The following is a 22,250-nucleotide window of genomic DNA, read 5'->3' as shown; positions in this document are numbered from 1 at the left end:
GAGCAAACCCGACAGGGCCCGAGCAAACCTGACAGGGCACGAAGGAGCCCGACAGGGTCCGAGCAAACCCGACAAGGCCCAACGGATCCCGACAGGGCCTGAGCAAACCTGACAGGGCCCGACGGAGCCCGACAGGGCCCGAGCAAACCCGACAGGGCCTGACGGAGCCCGACAGGGCCCGAGCAAAACCGACAGGGCCTGACGGAGCCTGACAGGGCCCGAGCAAACCCGACAGGGCCCGAGCGAATCTGACAGGGCCCGACGGAGCCCGACAGGACGCGGGCAAACCCGACAGGTCCCGAGCAAACCCGACAGGGCCTGACAAGGCCCGACAGGGCCCGAGCAAACCTGACAGGGCTCGATGGAGCCCGACAGGGCCCGAGGAAACCCGATAGGGCCTGACGGAGCCTGCCAGGGCCCGAGCAAACCCGACAGGGCTCGACGGAGCCTGACAGGGCCCTAGCAAACCCGACACGGCCCGAGCAAACCTGACAGGGCTCGAAGGAGTCCGACAGGGCCCGAGGAAACCAGACAGGGCCTGACAGAGCCTGACAGGGCCTGAGCAAACCCGACATGGCCCGAGCAAACCTGACAGGGTTCGACAAAGCCTGACAGGGCTCGATGGAGCCTGACAGGGCCCAAGGAAACCCGACAGGGCCCGACGGAGCCCGACAGGGCCCGAGCAAACCTGACAGGACCTGACAAAGCCTGACAGGGCCCGACGAAGCCCGACAGGGCCTGAGCAAACCCGAAAGAGCCCGACGGAGCCTGACAGGGCTCGATAGAGTCCGACAGGGCCCGAGGAAACCCGACAGGGCCGGACGGAACCCGAGAGGGCCTGACGGAACCCGAGAGGGCCCGAGGAAATCCGACAGGGCCCGACAGAGCTTGACAGGGCCCGAGCAAACATGACAGGGCCCGACAGAGCCCGACAGGACCCGAGAAATCCCGACAGGGCCCGAGCAAACCCGACAGGGTTCGACAAAGCCTGACAAGGCTCGATGGAGCCCGACAGGGCCCGAGGAAACCCGACAGGGCCCGACGGAGCCTGACAGGGCCCGAGCAAACCCGACAGGGCCCGAGCAAACCTGACAGGGCACGAAGGAGCCCGACAGGGTCCGAGCAAACCCGACAAGGCCCAACGGATCCCGACAGGGCCTGAGCAAACCTGACAGGGCCCGACGGAGCCCGACAGGGCACGAGCAAACCCGACAGGGCCTGACGGAGCCTGAAAGGGCCCGAGCAAAGCCGACAGGGCTCGACGGAGCCCGACGAGGCCTGAGGAAACCAGACAGGGCCGGACGGAGCCCGACAGGGCCCTAGCAAACCCGACAGGGCCTGAGCAAACCCGACAGGGCCCGACGGAGCCCGACAGGGCCTGAGGAAACCAGACAGGGCCCGACGGAGCCCGACAGGGCCTGAGGAAACCAGACAGGGCCTGACGGAGCCTGACAGGGCCCGAGCAAACCTGACAGGGCTCGACGGAGCCTGACAGGGCCCGAGCAAACCCGACAGGGCCCGAGCAAACCTGACAGGGCTCGACGGAGCCTGACAGGGCCTGAGCAAACCCGACAGGGCCCGAGCAAACCTGACAGGGCACGAAGGAGCCCGACAGGGCCCGAGCAAACCCGACAGGGCCCAACAGATCCCAACAGGGCCTGAGCAAACCTGACAGGGCCCGACGGAGCCTGACAGGGCCCGAGCAAACCCGACAGGGCCTGACGGAGCCTGAGAGGGCCCGAGCAAACCCGATAGGGCCCGAGCGAATCTGACAGGGCCCGACGGAGCCCCACAGGACGCGGGCAAACCCAACAGGGCCCGAGCAAACCCGACAGGGCCTGACAAGGCCCGACAGGGCCTGAGCAAACCCGACAGGACCCGACAAAGCCTGACAGGGTCCGATGGAGCCCGACAGGGCCCGAGCAAACCCGACAGGGCGCGACGGAGCCTGACAGGGCCCGAGCAAACCCGACAGGGCTCGACGGAGCCCGACAGGGCCTGAGGAAAACAGACAGGGCCCGACGGAGCCCGACAGGGCCCTAGCAAACCCGACAGGGCCTGAGCAAACCCGACAGGGCCCGACGGAGCCCGACAGGGCCTGAGGAAACCAGACAGGGCCCTACGGAGCCCGACAGGGCCCTAGCAAACCCGACAGGGCTTGACAAAGCCTTACAGGGCCCGAGCAAACCCGACAGGGCCCGAGCAAACCCGACAGGGCCCGACGGAGCCCGACAGGGCCCGAGCAAACCCGAAAGGGCCCGACGGAGCCCGATAGGGCCCAAGCAAACCCGACAGGACCCGATGGAGCCCGACAGGGCTCAAGCAAACCCGACAGGGCCTGAGCAAATCCGACAGGGCCCGACGGAGCCCGACAGGGCCCGAGCAAACCCGAAAGGGCCCGACGGAGCCTGACAGGGCTCGATGGAGCCCGACAGGGCCCGAGAAAACCCGACAGGGCCCCACGGAGCCCGATAGGGCCCGAGCAAACCCGACAGGGCCTGATGGAGCCTGACAGGGCCCGGGCAAACCCGACAGGGCACGCTGGAGCCCGACAGAGCCCGAGCAAACCCGACAGGGCCTGACAAGGCCCGACAGGGCCCGAGCAAACCTGACAGGACCTGACAAAGCCTGACAGGGCCCGACGGAGCCCGACAGGGCCTGAGCAAACCCGAAAGAGCCCGACGGAGCCTGACAGGGCTCGATAGAGTCCGACAGGGCCCGAGGAAACCCGACAGGGCCGGACGGAATCCGAGAGGGCCCGACGGAACCCGAGAGGGCCCGAGGAAATCCGACAGGGCCCGACAGAGCTTGACAGGGCCCGAGCAAACATGACAAGGCCCAACGGATCCCGACAGGGCCTGAGCAAACCTGACAGGGCCCGACGGAGCCCGACAGGGTCCGAGCAAACCCGACAAGGCCCAACGGATCCCGACAGGGCCTGAGCAAACCTGACAGGGCCCGACGGAGCCCGACAGGGCCCGAGCAAACCCGACAGGGCCTGACGGAGCCTGACAGGGCCTGAGCAAACCCGACAGGGCTCGACGGAGCCTGACAGGGCCTGAGCAAACCCGACAGGGCCCGAGCAAACCTCATAGGGCCCGACGGAGCCCGACAGGGCCCGAGCAAACCTGACAGGGGTCGACGGAGCCTGACAGGGCCCGAGAAAACCCGACAGGGCCCGAGCAAACCTGATAGGGCCCCACGGAACCCGACAGGGCCCGAGCAAACCCGACAGGGCCTGACAAGGCCCGACAGGGCCTGAGCAAACCCGACAGGACCCGACAAAGCCTGACAGGGTTCCATGGAGCCCGACAGGGGCCGAGCAAACCCGACATGGCTCAACGGAGCCCGACAGGGCCAGAGCAAACCTGACAGGGGTCGACGGAGCCTGACAGGGCCTGAGCAAACCCGACAGTGCCCGAGCAAACCCGACAGGGCCCAACGGAGCCCGACAGAGCCCGAGCAAACCCGACAGGGCCTGACAAGGCCCGACAGGGCCAGAACAAACCTGACAGGACCTGACAAAGCCTGACAGGGCCCGACGGAGCCCGACAGGGCCCGAGCAAACCCAAAAAGGCCCGACGGAGCCTGACAGGGCTCGATGGAACCCGACAGGGCCCGAGGAAACCCGACATGGCCCGACGGAGCCCGACAGGGCCCGAGCAAACCTGACAGGACCTGACAAAGCCTGACAGGGCCCGACGAAGCCCGACAGGGCCTGAGCAAACCCGAAAGAGCCCGACGGAGCCTGACAGGGCTCGATAGAGTCCGACAGGGCCCGAGGAAACCCGACAGGGCCGGACGGAACCCGAGAGGGCTTGACGGAACCCGAGAGGGCCCGAGGAAATCCGACAGGGCCCGACAGAGCTTGACAGGGCCCGAGCAAACATGACAGGGCCCGACAGAGCCCGACAGGACCCGAGAAATCCCGACAGGGCCCGAGCAAACCCGACAGGGTTCGACAAAGCCTGACAAGGCTCGATGGAGCCCGACAGGGCCCGAGGAAACCCGACAGGGCCCGACGGAGCCTGACAGGGCCCGAGCAAACCCGACAGGGCCCGAGCAAACCTGACAGGGCACGAAGGAGCCCGACAGGGTCCGAGCAAACCCGACAAGGCCCAACGGATCCCGACAGGGCCTGAGCAAACCTGACAGGGCCCGACGGAGCCCGACAGGGCACGAGCAAACCCGACAGGGCCTGACGGAGCCTGAAAGGGCCCGAGCAAAGCCGACAGGGCTCGACGGAGCCCGACGAGGCCTGAGGAAACCAGACAGGGCCGGACGGAGCCCGACAGGGCCCTAGCAAACCCGACAGGGCCTGAGCAAACCCGACAGGGCCCGACGGAGCCCGACAGGGCCTGAGGAAACCAGACAGGGCCCGACGGAGCCCGACAGGGCCTGAGGAAACCAGACAGGGCCTGACGGAGCCTGACAGGGCCCGAGCAAACCCGACAGGGCTCGACGGAGCCTGACAGGGCCCGAGCAAACCCGACAGGGCCCGAGCAAACCTGACAGGGCTCGACGGAGCCTGACAGGGCCTGAGCAAACCCGACAGGGCCCGAGCAAACCTGACAGGGCACGAAGGAGCCCGACAGGGCCCGAGCAAACCCGACAGGGCCCAACAGATCCCGACAGGGCCTGAGCAAACCTGACAGGGCCCGACGGAGCCTGACAGGGCCCGAGCAAACCCGACAGGGCCTGACGGAGCCTGACAGGGCCCGAGCAAACCCGATAGGGCCCGAGCGAATCTGACAGGGCCCGACGGAGCCCCACAGGACGCGGGCAAACCCAACAGGGCCCGAGCAAACCCGACAGGGCCTGACAAGGCCCGACAGGGCCTGAGCAAACCCGACAGGACCCGACAAAGCCTGACAGGGTCCGATGGAGCCCGACAGGGCCCGAGCAAACCCGACAGGGCGCGACGGAGCCTGACAGGGCCCGAGCAAACCCGACAGGGCTCGACGGAGCCCGACAGGGCCTGAGGAAAACAGACAGGGCCCGACGGAGCCCGACAGGGCCCTAGCAAACCCGACAGGGCCTGAGCAAACCCGACAGGGCCCGACGGAGCCCGACAGGGCCTGAGGAAACCAGACAGGGCCCTACGGAGCCCGACAGGGCCCTAGCAAACCCGACAGGGCTTGACAAAGCCCTACAGGGCCCGAGCAAACCCGACAGGGCCCGAGCAAACCCGACAGGGCCCGACGGAGCCCGACAGGGCCCGAGCAAACCCGAAAGGGCCCAACGGAGCCTGACAGGGCTCGATGGAGCCCAACAGGGCCCGAGGAAACCCGACAGGGCTCGACGGAGCCCGATAGGGCCCGAGCAAACCCGACAGGGCCTGACGGAGCCCGACAGGGCCCGAGCAAACCCGAAAGGGCCCGACGAAGCCTGACAGGGCTCGATGGAGCCCGACAGGGCCCGAGGAAACCCGACAGGGCCCGACGGAGCCCGATAGGGCCCAAGCAAACCCAACAGGACCCGATGGAGCCCGACAGGGCTCAAGCAAACCCGACAGGGCCTGAGCAAATCCGACAGGGCCCGACGGAGCCCGACAGGGCCCGAGCAAACCCGAAAGGGCCCGACGGAGCCTGACAAGGCTCGATGGAGCCCGACAGGGCCCGAGAAAACCCGACAGGGCCCCACGGAGCCCGATAGGGCCCGAGCAAACCCGACAGGGCCTGATGGAGCCTGACAGGGCCCGGGCAAACCCGACAGGGCACGCTGGAGCCCGACAGAGCCCGAGCAAACCCGACAGGGCCTGACAAGGCCCGACAGGGCCCGAGCAAACCTGACAGGACCTGACAAAGCCTGACAGGGCCCGACGGAGCCCGACAGGGCCTGAGCAAACCCGAAAGAGCCCGACGGAGCCTGACAGGGCTCGATAGAGCCTGACAGGGCCCGAGGAAACCCGACAGGGCCGGACGGAATCCGAGAGGGCCCGACGGAACCCGAGAGGGCCCGAGGAAATCCGACAGGGCCCGACAGAGCTTGACAGGGCCCGAGCAAACATGACAAGGCCCAACGGATCCCGACAGGGCCTGAGCAAACCTGACAGGGCCCGACGGAGCCCGACAGGGTCCGAGCAAACCCGACAAGGCCCAACGGATCCCGACAGGGCCTGAGCAAACCTGACAGGGCCCGACGGAGCCCGACAGGGCCCGAGCAAACCCGACAGGGCCTGACGGAGCCTGACAGGGCCTGAGCAAACCCGACAGGGCTCGACGGAGCCTGACAGGGCCTGAGCAAACCCGACAGGGCCCGAGCAAACCTGATAGGGCCCGACGGAGCCCGACAGGGCCCGAGCAAACCTGACAGGGCTCGACGGAGCCTGACAGGGCCCGAGAAAACCCGACAGGGCCCGAGCAAACCTGATAGGGCCCCACGGAACCCGACAGGGCCCGAGCAAACCCGACAGGGCCTGACAAGGCCCGACAGGGCCTGAGCAAACCCGACAGGACCCGACAAAGCCTGACAGGGTTCCATGGAGCCCGACAGGGGCCGAGCAAACCCGACATGGCTCAACGGAGCCCGACAGGGCCAGAGCAAACCTGACAGGGGTCGACGGAGCCTGACAGGGCCTGAGCAAACCCGACAGTGCCCGAGCAAACCCGACAGGGCCCAACGGAGCCCGACAGAGCCCGAGCAAACCCGACAGGGCCTGACAAGGCCCGACAGGGCCAGAACAAACCTGACAGGACCTGACAAAGCCTGACAGGGCCCGACGGAGCCCGACAGGGCCCGAGCAAACCCAAAAAGGCCCGACGGAGCCTGACAGGGCTCGATGGAACCCGACAGGGCCCGAGGAAACCCGACATGGCCCGACGGAGCCCGACAGGGCCCGAGCAAACCCGAAAGGGCCCGACGGAGCCTGACAGGGCTCGATGGAGCCCGACAGGGCCCGAGGAAACCCGACAGGGCCCGACGGAGCCCGACAGGGCCCAAGCAAACCCGACAGGGCCTGAGCAAACCCGACAGTGCCTGAGCAAACCCGACAGGGCCCGAGCAAACCCGACAGGGCCCGACGGAGCCTGACAGGGCTCGATGGAGACCGACAGAGCCCGAGGAAACCCGACAGGGCCCGACGGAGCCCGATAGGGCCCGAGCAAACCCGACAGGGCCTGACGAAGCCTGACAGGGCTCGATGGAGACCGACAGAGCCCGAAGAATCCCGACAGGGCCTGACGGAGCCCGATAGGGTCCGAGCAAACCCGACAGGGCCTGACGGAGCCCGACAGGGCCCGAGCAAACCCGAAAGGGCCCAACGAAGCCTGACAGGGTTCGATGGAGCCTGACAGGGCCCGAGGAAACCCGACAGGGCCCGACGGAGCCCGACAGGGCTCGAGCAAACCCGACAGGACCTGAGCAAATCCGACAGGGCCTGACGGAGCCCAACAGGGCCCGAGCAAACCCGAAAGGGCCCGACGGAGCCTGACAGGGCTCGATGGAGCCCGACAGGGCCCGAGGAAACCCGACAGGGCCCCACGGAGCCCGATAGGGCCCGAGCAAACCCGACAGGGCCTGACGGAGCCTGACAGGGCCCGGGCAAACCCGACAGGGCATGCTAGAGCCCGACAGAGCCCGAGCAAACCCGACAGGGCCCGACAAGCACCGACAGGGCCCGAGCAAACCCGCCAGGGCTCGACGGAGCCTGACAGGCCCCGAGCAAACCCGACACGGCCCGAGCAAACCTGACAGGGCTCGAAGGAGTCCGACAGGGCCCGAGGAAACCAGACAGGGCCTGACAGAGCCTGACAGGGCCCTAGCAAACCCGACATGGCCCGAGCAAACCTGACAGGGTTCGACAAAGCCTGACAGGGCTCGATGGAGCCTGACAGGGCCCAAGGAAACCCGACAGGGCCCGACGGAGCCCGACAGGGCCCGAGCAAACCTGACAGGACCTGACAAAGCCTGACAGGGCCCGACGAAGCCCGACAGGGCCTGAGCAAACCCGAAAGAGCCCGACGGAGCCTGACAGGGCTCGATAGAGTCCGACAGGGCCCGAGGAAACCCGACAGGGCCGGACGGAACCCGAGAGGGCCCGACGGAACCCGAGAGGGCCCGAGGAAATCCGACAGGGCCCGACAGAGCTTGACAGGGCCCGAGCAAACATGACAGGGCCCGACAGAGCCCGACAGGACCCGAGAAATCCCGACAGGGCCCGAGCAAACCTGACAGGGTTCGACAAAGCCTGACAGGGCTCGATGGAGCCCGACAGGGCCCGAGGAAACCCGACAGGGCCCGACGGAGCCTGACAGGGCCCGAGCAAACCCGACAGGGCCCGAGCAAACCTGACAGGGCACGAAGGAGCCCGACAGGGTCCGAGCAAACCCGACAAGGCCCAACGGATCCCGACAGGGCCTGAGCAAACCTGACAGGGCCCGACGGAGCCCGACAGGGCACGAGCAAACCCGACAGGGCCTGACGGAGCCTGAAAGGGCCCGAGCAAACCCGACAGGGCTCGACGGAGCCCGACAGGGCCTGAGGAAACCAGACAGGGCCCGACGGAGCCAGACAGGGCCCTAGCAAACCCGAAAGGGCCTGAGCAAACCCGACAGGGCCCGACGGAGCCCGATAGGGCCTGAGGAAACCAGACAGGGCCCTACGGAGCCCGACAGGGCCCGAGCAAACCCGACAGGGCTTGACAAAGCCTGACAGGGCCCGAGCAAACCCGACAGGGCCCGAGCAATCCCGACAGGGCCCGAACAAACCCGACAGGGTTCGACAAAGCCTGACAGGGCTCGATGGAGCCCGACAGGGCCCGAGGAAACCCGACAGGGCCCGACGGAGCCAAACAGGGCCCGAGCAAACCCGACAGGGCCCGAGCAAACCTGACAGGGCACGAAGGAGCCCGACAGGGTCCGAGCAAACCCGACAAGGCCCAACGGATCCCGACAGGGCCTGAGCAAACCTGACAGGGCCCGACGGAGCCCGACAGGGCCCGAGCAAACCCGACAGGGCCTGACGGAGCCTGACAGGGCCCGAGCAAACCCGACAGGGCTCGAAGGAGCCTGACAGGGCCTGAGCAAACCCGACAGGGCCCGAGCAAACCTGATAGGGCCCGACGGAGCCCGACAGGGCCCGAGCAAACCTGACAGGTGTCGACGGAGCCTGACAGGGCCCGAGCAAACCCGACAGGGCCCGAGCAAACTTGATAGGGCCCCACGGAACCCGAGAGGGCCCGAGCAAACCCGAAAGGGCCCGACGAAGCCTGACAGTGCTCGATAGAGCCCGACAGGGGCCGAGGAAACCCGACAGGGCCCGACGGAGCCCGATAGGGCCCGAGCAAACCCGACAGGGCCCGATGGAGCCCGACAGGGCTCGAGCAAACCCGACAGAATCCGACGAAGCCTGACAGGGCTTCAGCAAACCCGACATGGCCCGAGCAAACCCGACAGGGCCCGACGGAGCCCGACAGAGCCCGAGGAAACCAGACAGGGCCCGACGGAGCCCGACAGGGCCCGAGCAAACCCGACAGGGCCCGACAAAGCCCGACATTGCCCGAGCAAACCCGAAAGGGCCCGACGGAGCCTGACAGGGCTCGATGGAGCCAGACAGGGCCCGAGGAAACCCGACAGGGCCTGATTGAACCTGATAGGGCCCGAGCAAACCCGACAGGGCCTGACGGAGCCTGACAGGGCCCGGGCAAACCCGACAGGGCACGCTGGAGCCCGACAGAGCCCGAGCAAACCCGACAGGGCCCGACAAGGCTCGACAGGGCCCGAGCAAACCTGACACGTCCTGACAAAGCCTGACAGGGTCCGACGGAGCCCGCCAGGGCCCGAGCAAACCCGAAAGAGCCCGACGGAGACTGACAGGGCTCAGTGGAGTCCGACAGGGCCCGAGGAAACCCGACAGGGCCCGACGTAACCCGACAGGGCCTGAGCAAACCCGACAGGGCCCGAGCAAACCCGACAGGGCCCGAAGGAGCCTGACAAGGCCCGAGAAAACCTGACAGGGCTCGACGGAGCCCGACAGGGCCCGAGCACACTTGACAGGGTCCGACGAAGCCTGACAGGGCTTCAGAAAACCCGACAAGGCCCGAGCAAACCGACAGGGCCCAACGGAGCCTGACAGGGCCCGAGGAAACCCGACAGGGCCCGACGGAGCCCGATAGGGCCCGAGCAAACCCGACAGAACCCGATGGAGCCCGACAGGGCTCGAGCAAACCCGACAGGGCCTGAGCAAATCCGACAGGGCCCGACGGAGCCCGACAAGGCCCGAGCAAACCCGAAAGGGCCCGACGGAGCCTGACAGGGCTCGATGGAGCCCGACAGGGCCCGAGGAAACCCGACAGGTCCCGACGGAGCCCGATAGGGCCCGAGCAAACCCGACAGGGCCTGATGGAGCCTGACAGGGCTCGGGCAAACCCGACAGGGCACGCTGGAGCCCGACAGAGCCCGAGCAAACCCGACAGGGCCCGACAAGGCCCGACAGGGCCCGAGCAAACCCGAAAGAGCCCGACGGAGCCTGACAGGGCTCGATAGAGTCCGACAGGGCCCGAGGAAACCCGACAGGGCCCGACGGAACCCGACAGGACTCGAGCAAACCCGACAGGGCCCGAGCAATCCCGACAGGGTTCGACAAAGCCTGACAAAGCTCGATGGAGCCCGACAGGGCCCGAGGAAACCCGACAGGGCCCGACGGAGCCTGACAGGGCCCGAGCAAACCCGACAGGGCTCGACGGAGCCTGACAAGGCACGAGCAAACCCGACAGGGCCCGAGCAAACCTGACAGGGCACGAAGGAGCCCGACAGGGCCCGAGCAAACCCGACAGGGCCCGAGCGAATCTGACAGGGCCCGACGGAGCCCGACAGGACGCGGGCAAACCCGACAGGTCCCGAGCAAACCCGACAGGGCCTGACAAGGCCCGACAGGGCCCGAGCAAACCTGACAGGGCTCGATGGAGCCCGACAGGGCCCGAAAAAACCCGATAGGGCCTGACGGAGCCTGCCAGGGCCCGAGCAAACCCGAGAGGGTTCGACGGAGCCCGACAGGGCCCGAGCAAACCCGACAGGATGCAACAAAGCCTGACAGGGCTTCAGCAAACCCGACAGGGCCTGAGCAAACCCGACAGGGCCCGACGGAGCCCGACAGGGCCCGAGGAAACCAGACAGGGCCCGACATAGCCCGACAGGGCCCGAGCAAACCCGACAGGGCCTGAGCAATCCCGACAGTGTTCGACAAAGCCTGACAGGGCCCGACGGAGCCCGACAGTGCCCAAGCAAACCTGACAGGGCCCGATGGAGCCCGACACGGTACGAGCAAACCAGACAGGGCCTGACGGAGCCTGACAGGGCCCGAGCAAACCCGACAGGGCTCGACGGAGCCTGACAGGGCCCGAGCAAACCCGACAGGGCCCGAGCAAACCTGACTGGGCACGAAGGAGCCCGACAGGGCTTGAGCAAACCCGACAGGGCCCAACGGATCCCGACAGGGCCTGAACAAACCTGACAGGGTCCGACGGAGCCTGACAGGGCCCGAGCAAACCCGACAGGGCCCGAGCGAATCTGACAGGGCCCGACGGAGACCCACAGGACGCGGGCAAACCCGACAGGGCCCGAGCAAACCCGACAGGGCCTGACAAGGCCCGACAGGGCCTGAGCAAACCCGACAGGACCCGACAAAGCCTGACGGGATCCAATGGAGCCCGACAGGGCCCGAGCAAACCCTACAGGGAGCGACGGAGCCTGACAGGGCCCGAGCAAACCCGACAGAACTCGACGGAGCACGACAGGGCCTGAGGAAACCAGACAGGGCCCGACGGAGCCCGACAGGGCCCTAGCAAACCCGACAGGGCCTGAGCAAACCCGACAGGGACCGACGGAGCCCGACAGGGCCTGAGGAAACCAGACAGGGCCCGACGGAGCCTGACAGGGCCCTAGCAAACCCGACAGGGCTTGACAAAGCCTGACAGGGCCCGAGCAAACCCGACAGGGCCCGAGCAAACCCGACAGGGCCCGACGGAGCCCGACAGGGCCCGAGCAAACCCGAAAGGGCCCGACGGAGCCTGACAGGGCTCGATGGAGCCCAACAGGGCCCGAGGAAACCCGACAGGGCTCGACGGAGCCCGATAGGGCCCGAGCAAACCCGACAGGGCCTGACGGAACCCGACAGGGCCCGAGCAAACCCGAAAGGGCCCGACGAAGCCTGACAGGGCTCGATGGAGCCCGACAGGGCCCGAGGAAACCCGACAGGGCCCGACGGAGCCCGATAGGGCCCGAGCAAACCCGACAGGACCCGATGGAGCCCGACAGGGCTCAAGCAAACCCGACAGGGCCTGAGCAAATCCGACAGGGCCCGACGGAGCCCGACAGGGCCCGAGCAAACCCGAAAGGGCCCGACGGAGCCTGACAGGGCTCGATGGAGCCTGACAGGGCCCGAGAAAACCCGACAGGGCCCCACGGAGCCCGATAGGGCCCGAGCAAACCCGACAGGGCCTGATGGAGCCTGACAGGGCCCGGGCAAACCCGACAGGGCACGCTGGAGCCCGACAGAGCCCGAGCAAACCCGACAGGGCCTGACAAGGCCCGACAGGGCCCGAGCAAACCTGACAGGACCTGACAAAGCCTGACAGGGCCCGACGGAGCCCGACAGGGCCTGAGCAAACCCGAAAGAGCCCGACGGAGCCTGACAGGGCTCGATAGAGTCCGACAGGGCCCGAGGAAACCCGACAGGGCCGGACGGAACCCGAGAGGGCCCGACGGAACCCGAGAGGGCCCGAGGAAATCCGACAGGGCCCGACAGAGCTTGACAGGGCCCGAGCAAACATGACAGGGCCCGACAGAGCCCAACAGGACCCGAGCAATCCCGACAGGGCCCGAGCAAACCCGACAGGGTTCGACAAAGCCTGACAGGGCTCGATGGAGCCCGACAGGGCCCGAGCAAACCCGACAGGGCCTGACGAAGCCTGACAGGGCTCGATGGAGACCGACAGAGCCCGAAGAATCCCGACAGGGCCTGACGGAGCCCGATAGGGTCCGAGCAAACCCGACAGGGCCTGACGGAGCCCGACAGGGCCCGAGCAAACCCGAAAGGGCCCAACGAAGCCTGACAGGGTTCGATGGAGCCTGACAGGGCCCGAGGAAACCCGACAGGGCCCGACGGAGCCCGACAGGGCTCGAGCAAACCCGACAGGACCTGAGCAAATCCGACAGGGCCTGACGGAGCCCAACAGGGCCCGAGCAAACCCGAAAGGGCCCGACGGAGCCTGACAGGGCTCGATGGAGCCCGACAGGGCCCGAGGAAACCCGACAGGGCCTGACGGAGCCTGACAGGGCCCGGGCAAACCCGACAGGGCATGCTAGAGCCCGACAGAGCCCGAGCAAACCCGACAGGGCCCGACAAGCCCCGACAGGGCCCGAGCAAACCCGCCAGGGCTCGACGGAGCCTGACAGGCCCCGAGCAAACCCGACACGGCCCGAGCAAACCTGACAGGGCTCGAAGGAGTCCGACAGGGCCCGAGGAAACCAGACAGGGCCTGACAGAGCCTGACAGGGCCTGAGCAAACCCGACATGGCCCGAGCAAACCTGACAGGGTTCGACAAAGCCTGACAGGGCTCGATGGAGCCTGACAGGGCCCAAGGAAACCCGACAGGGCCCGACGGAGCCCGACAGGGCCCGAGCAAACCTGACAGGACCTGACAAAGCCTGACAGGGCCCGACGAAGCCCGACAGGGCCTGAGCAAACCCGAAAGAGCCCGACGGAGCCTGACAGGGCTCGATAGAGTCCGACAGGGCCCGAGGAAACCCGACAGGGCCGGACGGAACCCGAGAGGGCCCGACGGAACCCGAGAGGGCCCGAGGAAATCCGACAGGGCCCGACAGAGCTTGACAGGGCCCGAGCAAACATGACAGGGCCCGACAGAGCCCGACAGGACCCGAGCAATCCCGACAGGGCCCGAGCAAACCCGACAGGGTTCGACAAAGCCTGACAAGGCTCGATGGAGCCCGACAGGGCCCGAGGAAACCCGACAGGGCCCGACGGAGCCTGACAGGGCCCGAGCAAACCCGACAGGGCCCGAGCAAACCTGACAGGGCACGAAGGAGCCCGACAGGGTCCGAGCAAACCCGACAAGGCCCAACGGATCCCGACAGGGCCTGAGCAAACCTGACAGGGCCCGACGGAGCCCGACAGGGCACGAGCAAACCCGACAGGGCCTGACGGAGCCTGAAAGGGCCCGAGCAAAGCCGACAGGGCTCGACGGAGCCCGACGAGGCCTGAGGAAACCAGACAGGGCCCGACGGAGCCCGACAGGGCCCTAGCAAACCCGACAGGGCCTGAGCAAACCCGACAGGGCCCGACGGAGCCCGACAGGGCCTGAGGAAACCAGACAGGGCCCGACGGAGCCCGACAGGGCCTGAGGAAACCAGACAGGGCCTGACGGAGCCTGACAGGGCCCGAGCAAACCCGACAGGGCTCGACGGAGCCTGACAGGGCCCGAGCAAACCCGACAGGGCCCGAGCAAACCTGACAGGGCTCGACGGAGCCTGACAGGGCCTGAGCAAACCCGACAGGGCCCGAGCAAACCTGACAGGGCACGAAGGAGCCCGACAGGGCCTGAGCAAACCCGACAGGGCCCAACAGATCCCGACAGGGCCTGAGCAAACCTGACAGGGCCCGACGGAGCCTGACAGGGTCCGATGGAGCCCGACAGGGCCCGAGCAAACCCGACAGGGCGCGACGGAGCCTGACAGGGCCCGAGCAAACCCGACAGGGCTCGACGGAGCCCGACAGGGCCTGAGGAAAACAGACAGGGCCCGACGGAGCCCGACAGGGCCCTAGCAAACCCGACAGGGCCTGAGCAAACCCGACAGGGCCCGACGGAGCCCGACAGGGCCTGAGGAAACCAGACAGGGCCCTACGGAGCCCGACAGGGCCCTAGCAAACCCGACAGGGCTTGACAAAGCCTTACAGGGCCCGAGCAAACCCGACAGGGCCCGAGCAAACCCGACAGGGCCCGACGGAGCCCGACAGGGCCCGAGCAAACCCGAAAGGGCCCGACAAAGCCTGACAGGGCTCGATGGAGCCCAACAGGGCCCGAGGAAACCCGACAGGGCTCGACGGAGCCCGATAGGGCCCGAGCAAACCCGACAGGGCCTGACGGAGCCCGACAGGGCCCGTGCAAACCCGAAAGGGCCCGACGAAGCCTGACAGGGCTCGATGGAGCCCGACAGGGCCCGAGGAAACCCGACAGGGCCCGACGGAGTCCGATAGGGCCCAAGCAAACCCGTCAGGACCCGATGGAGCCCGACAGGGCTCAAGCAAACCCGACAGGGCCTGAGCAAATCCGACAGGGCCCGACGGAGCCCGACAGGGCCCGAGCAAACCCGAAAGGGCCCGACGGAGCCTGACAGGACTCGATGGAGCCCGACAGGGCCCGAGAAAACCCGACAGGGCCCCACGGAGCCCGATAGGGCCCGAGCAAACCCGACAGGGCCTGATGGAGCCTGACAGGGCCCGGGCAAACCCGACAGGGCACGCTGGAGCCCGACAGAGCCCGAGCAAACCCGACAGGGCCTGACAAGGCCCGACAGGGCCCGAGCAAACCTGACAGGACCTGACAAAGCCTGACAGGGCCCGACGGAGCCCGACAGGGCCTGAGCAAACCCGAAAGAGCCCGACGGAGCCTGACAGGGCTCGATAGAGTCCGACAGGGCCCGAGGAAACCCGACAGGGCCGGACGGAATCCGAGAGGGCCCGACGGAACCCGAGAGGGCCCGAGGAAATCCGACAGGGCCCGACGGAGCCCGATAGGGCCCGAGCAAACCCGACAGGGCCTGACGAAGCCTGACAGGGCTCGATGGAGACCGACAGAGCCCGAAGAATCCCGACAGGGCCTGACGGAGCCCGATAGGGTCCGAGCAAACCCGACAGGGCCTGACGGAGCCCGACAGGGCCCGAGCAAACCCGAAAAGGCCCAACGAAGCCTGACAGGGTTCGATGGAGCCTGACAGGGCCCGAGGAAACCCGACAGGGCCCGACGGAGCCCGACAGGGCTCGAGCAAACCCGACAGGACCTGAGCAAATCCGACAGGGCCTGACGGAGCCCAACAGGGCCCGAGCAAACCCGAAAGGGCCCGACGGAGCCTGACAGGGCTCGATGGAGCCCGACAGGGCCCGAGGAAACCCGACAGGGCCCCACGGAGCCCGATAGGGCCCGAGCAAACCCGACAGGGCCTGACAGAGCCTGACAGGGCCCGGGCAAACCCGACAGGGCATGCTAGAGCCCGACAGAGCCCGAGCAAACCCGACAGGGCCCAACAAGCCCCGACAGGGCCCGAGCAAACCCGCCAGGGCTCGACGGAGCCTGACAGGCCCCGAGCAAACCCGACACGGCCCGAGCAAACCTGACAGGGCTCGAAGGAGTCCGACAGGGCCCGAGGAAACCAGACAGGGCCTGACAGAGCCTGACAGGGCCCGAGCAAACCCGACATGGCCCGAGCAAACCTGACAGGGTTCGACAAAGCCTGACAGGGCTCGATGGAGCCTGACAGGGCCCAAGGAAACCCGACAGGGCCCGACGGAGCCCGACAGGGCCCGAGCAAACCTGACAGGACCTGACAAAGCCTGACAGGGCCCGACGAAGCCCGACAGGGCCTGAGCAAACCCGAAAGAGCCCGACGGAGCCTGACAGGGCTCGATAGAGTCCGACAGGGCCCGAGGAAACCCGACAGGGCCGGACGGAACCCGAGAGGGCCCGACGGAACCCGAGAGGGCCCGAGGAAATCCGACAGGGCCCGACAGAGCTTGACAGGGCCCGAGCAAACATGACAGGGCCCGACAGAGCCCGACAGGACCCGAGAAATCCCGACAGGGCCCGAGCAAACCCGACAGGGTTCGACAAAGCCTGACAAGGCTCGATGGAGCCCGACAGGGCCCGAGCAAACCCGACAGGGCCCGACAAGGCCCGACAGGGCCCGAGCAAACCCGAAAGAGCCCGACGGAGCCTGACAGGGCTCGATAGAGTCCGACAGGGCCCGAGGAAACCCGACAGGGCCCGACGGAACCCGACAGGACTCGAGCAAACCCGACAGGGCCCGAGCAATCCCGACAGGGTTCGACAAAGCCTGACAAAGCTCGATGGAGCCCGACAGGGCCCGAGGAAACCCGACAGGTCCCGACGGAGCCTGACAGGGCCCGAGCAAACCCGACAGGGCTCGACGGAGCCTGACAAGGCCCGAGCAAACCCGACAGGGCCTGAGCAAACCTGACAGGGCACGAAGGAGCCCGACAGGGCCCGAGCAAACCCGACAGGGCCCGAGCGAATCTGACAGGGCCCGACGGAGCCCGACAGGACGCGGGCAAACCCGACAGGTCCCGAGCAAACCTGACAGGGCCTGACAAGGCCCGACAGGGCCCGAGCAAACCTGACAGGGCTCGATGGAGCCCGACAGGGCCCGAGGAAACCCGATAGGGCCTGACGGAGCCTGCCAGGGCCCGAGCAAACCCGAGAGGGTTCGACGGAGCCCGACAGGGCCCGAGCAAACCCGACAGGATGCGACGAAGCCTGACAGGGCTTCAGCAAACCCGACAGGGCCTGAGCAAACCCGACAGGGCCCGACGGAGCCCGACAGGGCCCGAGGAAACCAGACAGGGCCCGACATAGCCCGACAGGGCCCGAGCAAACCCGACAGGGCCTGAGCAATCCCGACAGTGTTCGACAAAGCCTGACAGGGCCCGACGGAGCCCGACAGTGCCCAAGCAAACCTGACAGGGCCCGATGGAGCCCGACACGGTACGAGCAAACCAGACAGGGCCTGACGGAGCCTGACAGGGCCCGAGCAAACCCGACAGGGCTCGACGGAGCCTGACAGGGCCCGAGCAAACCCGACAGGGCCCGAGCAAACCTGACAGGGCACGAAGGAGCCCGACAGGGCTTGAGCAAACCTGACAGGGCCCAACGGATCCCGACAGGGCCTGAACAAACCTGACAGGGCCCGACGGAGCCTGACAGGGCCCGAGCAAACCCGACAGGGCCCGAGCGAATCTGACAGGGCCCGACGGAGACCCACAGGACGCGGGCAAACCCGACAGGGCCCGAGCAAACCCGACAGGGCCTGACAAGGCCCGACAGGGCCTGAGCAAACCCGACAGGACCCGACAAAGCCTGACGGGATCCAATGGAGCCCGACAGGGCCCGAGCAAACCCTACAGGGAGCGACGGAGCCTGACAGGGCCCGAGCAAACCCGACAGAACTCGACGGAGCACGACAGGGCCTGAGGAAACCAGACAGGGCCCGACGGAGCCCGACAGGGCCCTAGCAAACCCGACAGGGCCTGAGCAAACCCGACAGGGACCGACGGAGCCCGACAGGGCCTGAGGAAACCAGACAGGGCCCGACGGAGCCTGACAGGGCCGTAGCAAACCCGACAGGGCTTGAGCAATCCCGACAGTGTTCGACAAAGCCTGACAGGGCCCGACGGAGCCCGACAGTGCCCAAGCAAACCTGACAGGGCCCGATGGAGCCCGACACGGTACGAGCAAACCAGACAGGGCCTGACGGAGCCTGACAGGGCCCGAGCAAACCCGACAGGGCTCGACGGAGCCTGACAGGGCCCGAGCAAACCCGACAGGGCCCGAGCAAACCTGACAGGGCACGAAGGAGCCCGACAGGGCTTGAGCAAACCCGACAGGGCCCAACGGATCCCGACAGGGCCTGAACAAACCTGACAGGGCCCGACGGAGCCTGACAGGGCCCGAGCAAACCCGACAGGGCCCGAGCGAATCTGACAGGGCCCGACGGAGACCCACAGGACGCGGGCAAACCCGACAGGGCCCGAGCAAACCCGACAGGGCCTGACAAGGCCCGACAGGGCCTGAGCAAACCCGACAGGACCCGACAAAGCCTGACGGGATCCAATGGAGCCCGACAGGGCCCGAGCAAACCCTACAGGGAGCGACGGAGCCTGACAGGGCCCGAGCAAACCCGACAGAACTCGACGGAGCACGACAGGGCCTGAGGAAACCAGACAGGGCCCGACGGAGCCCGACAGGGCCCTAGCAAACCCGACAGGGCCTGAGCAAACCCGACAGGGACCGACGGAGCCCGACAGGGCCTGAGGAAACCAGACAGGGCCCGACGGAGCCTGACAGGGCCGTAGCAAACCCGACAGGGCTTGACAAAGCCTGACAGGGCCCGAGCAAACCCGACAGGGCCCGAGCAAACCCGACAGGGCCCGACGGAGCCCGACAGGGCTCGATGGAGCCCGACAGGGCCCGAGGAAACCCGACAGGGCTCGACGGAGCCCGATAGGGCCCGAGCAAACCCGACAGGGCCTGACGGAGCCCGACAGGGCCCGAGCAAACCCGAAAGGGCCCGACTAAGCCTGACAGGGCTCGATGGAGCCCGACAGGGCCCGAGGAAACCCGACAGGGCCCGACGGAGCCCGATAGGGCCCGAGCAAACCCGACAGGACCCGATGGAGCCCGACAGGGCTCAAGCAAACCCGACAGGGCCTGAGCAAATCCGACAGGGCCCGACGGACCCCGACAGGGCCCGAGCAAACCCGAAAGGGCCCGACGGAGCCTGACAGGGCTCGATGGAGCCTGACAGGGCCCGAGAAAACCCGACAGGGCCCCACGGAGCCCGATAGGGCCCGAGCAAACCCGACAGGGCCTGATGGAGCCTGACAGGGCCCGGGCAAACCCGACAGGGCACGCTGGAGCCCGACAGAGCCCGAGCAAACCCGACAGGGCCTGACAAGGCCCGACAGGGCCCGAGCAAACCTGACAGGACCTGACAAAGCCTGACAGGGCCCGACGGAGCACGACAGGGCCTGAGCAAACCCGAAAGAGCCCGACGGAGCCTGACAGGGCTCGATAGAGTCCGACAGGGCCCGAGGAAAACCGACAGGGCCGGACGGAACCCGAGAGGGCCCGACGGAACCCGAGAGGGCCCGAGGAAATCCGACAGGGCCCGACAGAGCTTGACAGGGCCCGAGCAAACATGACAGGGCCCGACAGAGCCCGACAGGACCCGAGCAATCCCGACAGGGCCCGAGCAAACCCGACAGGGTTCGACAAAGCCTGACAGGGCTCGATGGAGCCCGACAGGGCCCGAGGAAACCCGACAGGGCCCGACGGAGCCTGACAGGGCCCGAGCAAACCCGACAGGGCCCGAGCAAACCTGACAGGGCACGAAGGAGCCCGACAGGGTCCGAGCAAGCCCGACAAGGCCCAACGGATCCCGACAGGGCCTGAGCAAACCTGACAGGGCCCGACGGAGCCCGACAGGGCCCGAGCAAACCCGACAGGGCCTGACGGAGCCCGACAGGGCCCGAGCAAACCCGACAGGGCCTGACGGAGCCTGACAGGGCCCGAGCAAACCCGACAGGGCCCGAGCGAATCTGACAGGGCCCGACGGAGCCCGACAGGACGCGGGCAAACCCGACAGGTCCCGAGCAAACCCGACAGGGCCTGACAAGGCCCGACAGGGCCCGAGCAAACCTGACAGGGCTCGATGGAGCCCGACAGGGCCCGAGGAAACCTGATAGGGCCTGACGGAGCCTGCCAGGGCCCGAGCAAACCCGACAGGGTTCGACGGAGCCTGACAGGGCCCTAGCAAACCCGACAGGGTCCGACGAAGCCTGACAGGGCTTCAGCAAACCCGACAGGGCCTGAGCAAACCCGACAGGGCCCGACGCAGCCTGACAGGGCCCGAAGAAACCAGACAGGGCCCGACATAGCCCGACAGGGCCCGAGCAAACCCGACAGGGCCTGAGCAAACCCGACAGTGTTCGACAAAGCCTGACAGGGCCCGACGGAGACCGACAGTGCCCAAGCAAACCTGACAGGGCCCGATGGAGCCCGACACGGTACGAGCAAACCTGACAGGGCCTGACGGAGCCTGACAGGGCCCGAGCAAACCCGACAGGGCTCGACGGAGCCTGACAGGGCCCGAGCAAACCCGACAGGGCCCGAGCAAACCTGACAGGGCTCGACGGAGCCTGACAGGGCCTGAGCAAACCCGACAGGGCCCGAGCAAACCTGACAGGGCACGAAGGAGCCCGACAGGGCCCGAGCAAACCCGACAGGGCCCAACAGATCCCGACAGGGCCTGAGCAAACCTGACAGGGCCCGACGGAGCCTGACAGGCCCCGAGCAAACCCGACAGGGCCTGACGGAGCCCGACAGGGCCCGAGCAAACCCGATAGGGCCCGAGCGAATCTGACAGGGCCCGACGGAGCCCCACAGGACGCGGGCAAACCCGACAGGGCCCGAGCAAACCCGACAGGGCCTGACAAGGCCCGACAGGGCCTGAGCAAACCCGACAGGACCCGACAAAGCCTGACAGGGTCCGATGGAGCCCGACAGGGCCCGAGCAAACCCGACAGGGCGCGACGGAGCCTGACAGGGCCCGAGCAAACCCGACAGGGCTCGACGGAGCCCGACAGGGCCTGAGGAAAACAGACAGGGCCCGACGGAGCCCGACAGGTCCCTAGCAAACCCGACAGGGCCTGAGCAAACCCGACAGGGCCCGACGGAGCCCGACAGGGCCTGAGGAAACCAGACAGGGCCCTAGCAAACCCGACAGGGCTTGACAAAGCCTTACAGGGCCCGAGCAAACCCGACAGGGCCCGAGCAAACCCGACAGGGCCCGACGGAGCCCGACAGGGCCCGAGCAAACCTGAAAGGGCCCGACGGAGCCTGACAGGGCTCGATGGAGCCCAACAGGGCCCGAGGAAACCCGACAGGGCTCGACGGAGCCCGATAGGGCCCGAGCAAACCCGAAAGGGCCCGACGAAGCCTGACAGGGCAAGATGGAGCCCGACAGGGCCCCAGGAAACCCGACAGGGCCCGACGGAGCCCGATAGGGCCCGAGCAAACCCGACAGGACCCGATGGAGCCTGACAGGGCTCAAGCAAACCCGACAGGGCCTGAGCAAATCCGACAGGGCCCGACGGAGCCCGACAGGGCCCGAGCAAACCCGAAAGGGCCCGACGGAGCCTGACAGGGCTGGATGGAGCCCGACAGGGCCCGAGAAAACCCGACAGGGCCCCACGGAGCCCGATAGGGCCCGAGCAAACCCGACAGGGCCTGATGGAGCCTGACAGGGCCCGGGCAAACCCGACAGGGCACGCTGGAGCCCGACAGAGCCCGAGCAAACCCGACAGGGCCTGACAAGGCCCGACAGGGCCCGAGCAAACCTGACAGGACCTGACAAAGCCTGACAGGGCCCGACGGAGCCCGACAGGGCCTGAGCAAACCCGAAAGAGCCCGACGGAGCCTGACAGGGCTCGATAGAGTCCG

The sequence above is a fragment of the Patagioenas fasciata genome, chromosome 35, assembly GCF_037038585.1.
Source record: "Patagioenas fasciata isolate bPatFas1 chromosome 35, bPatFas1.hap1, whole genome shotgun sequence".
Classification (NCBI taxonomy): domain Eukaryota; kingdom Metazoa; phylum Chordata; class Aves; order Columbiformes; family Columbidae; genus Patagioenas; species Patagioenas fasciata.
The sequence above is the reverse complement of the archived record's forward strand: the minus strand, read 5'-3'. Positions refer to the sequence as shown.